The 2,121-nt window shown below is 36.3% G+C and overlaps 1 protein-coding gene across 4 annotated transcripts in view; it reads left to right on the forward strand.

The window, feature by feature from the left end:
• The window catches only part of Slit2 (slit guidance ligand 2), a 354,605-nt gene that overhangs the window by 253,259 nt on the left and 99,225 nt on the right, over positions 1-2,121 (forward strand). The window lies entirely within an intron of this gene.

Raw genomic sequence — 2,121 nt, forward strand, 5'->3', positions numbered from 1 at the left:
ATGCATTTCTCTCTAGTATTTTACAGCATCTAAGCATTTACTTCTCCTCTCTCTCCCTCTGTATAACCCTTCCTATTCCCTCCCCAATTAAAGTACCCCCATTTTCCCCATTTCCCCTTTGATAATACTTGTCTCCTATATCGCCTGTCTCAAGCTCCTTATTCCCCTTTACCCCCATAGTTCCTTTCCATTAATAAGCTTGTATTTGAGAATTAACTTTGAATTGTAAATGGAAAACTAGAGTGTCAATAATAAAGTATGGGCATTTGTACTGATGACCACAGAGTTCCAATCACAACATGATTTTCAGAGTAGGCATTAAGTATCTGCAAGGAACAATTGAGGAATGATGTTTCTTGCATTATTTTAGATTATTTTCAATAGTTTCAAATGCTACTATGAAGTTATATGAACAAGTTTTGCACTACTGTTAAAAAGAACTCTATCACAGCTAAGAATTGTTAATTTTGTCACCATAGCACTATGTTATGAGCAAATCTCTAACTGATTTGTAAAGTCTCTTTGACATGGGCTGACTATTTTAAACTGTTTGAAGTTTAACTATAAGAATGGATCAATTAAAAAAATGACCCCTAAACCAACAAGTCAAAGCATAGTGATCAGTATTATTTCACAGAAAAATAACTTAAGTTCTTTGTTATATTTAGAAATTAGGAACAGATAAGTAATTTAAATGCTAAATCCACATGTGTGTGAATGTGTGTGCACATTTGTTCATGTGAGCATGAGTGCATGTGTGGGTACTTGCTTTTGTGCATGTGTACATGTGTGTGTACATGTATATGCATGTGCATATACATATGTCTTCATCTAGGGCTGGTGAGATGGCTCAGCATATAAGAGCACTGACTGCTCTTGCAGAGGACCGGGGTTCATTTCTAACCCCCACATGTTGGCTAATAACCACCCATAGCTCCAGTTCCAGAGGATCCAACACCCTCTTCTGATCTCTGCAGGCAGTACACAACATGCTTGCACTTATACATGCAAGCAATACACTCATACACATGAAAAATAAAAATAATAAATAAAATGTTTTTAAAAACTAATTTCATGAGCATATCAGTTTTATAAGCCTATGCAATACGCTTTCTTTAAAGGACACTGAAATTCAATGTACAGTAGTAATTTCTTTTTGAAAGAGATTATATTCTCTTTAAAACATTTTCTGCATCTAAATTCACTCATACTATATGTTTTCCTACTTTGTATTTAGTAAATTAGATGTATTTTTAAATTCATTTCTACTTCATATAAAACGTCATGTTAACACATGATTTAATAGCATCTTTATTTTTTTAACTTGTAAAAAACTTTATTGAGAATTTCATACATGCATATAAGGTATTTTAATCAAATCTATGCCCACTCCCTGCCCTCCAACACCTCCCATATCTCCCCATCACTTTTTCTGACAACTTCGTGTACTCTTTCTTTCTTTTTTTAAATGGGCTTTTTGCTACTCTAACATTCCCCGCTCTGAAGAGATAGCCCTAAAATCTTTTAGGGATTAGATAAGAGCTCCCCAATACTTTTGACACTTTTGGCCTTTGGAACAAAGTATGTTGCTAAGAGGCCCAAGGACATTTTGACTTTCAGCCAAGAAACTGGCTACTTTTCTTTTGTGTCTTTTTTTACCCTAACTGCCTAGCCAATTCCTACCTCCTATTCTTATCACACCTTCCTCTGAAGAGGTTACCCAAATTGCCCATAGGGAATCAGGATGCAGACTGCTCTGGCTTTTTCCATGCTGAACACTGATGAGGGTGAGGCAATTGGGGTACCCCTTCAGTGGGTCTATCTAAAGACTCCCGAATTGCAAAACTCTTATCTGTTGGGAGAAAAGAAAGTCCTTGACTGATGAATAGGGGATGTGAAGGAGAAGAAAAGATAAGAGTAATTAGCATTACAATTTCTAGACAGGGAACCAGAAAAAAGAACAGGGCAAATTTCAAATGTTCAGATCAGAGTCCATTGGAATTTCTTGATGAGAACTTCCAAAAGCATCCCTCTATGGGGTTCCTTCTCATTTTTCTTTTGTCTGCCAAGGCTGGACTCGAGAGTGATGGACTCAGGATTTGCTTTCAGGTATTTTGATAG

The sequence above is a fragment of the Nannospalax galili genome, unplaced genomic scaffold (assembly GCF_000622305.1).
Source record: "Nannospalax galili isolate Female #2095 unplaced genomic scaffold, S.galili_v1.0 scaffold874, whole genome shotgun sequence".
NCBI classification, from domain to species: Eukaryota; Metazoa; Chordata; class Mammalia; order Rodentia; family Spalacidae; genus Nannospalax; species Nannospalax galili.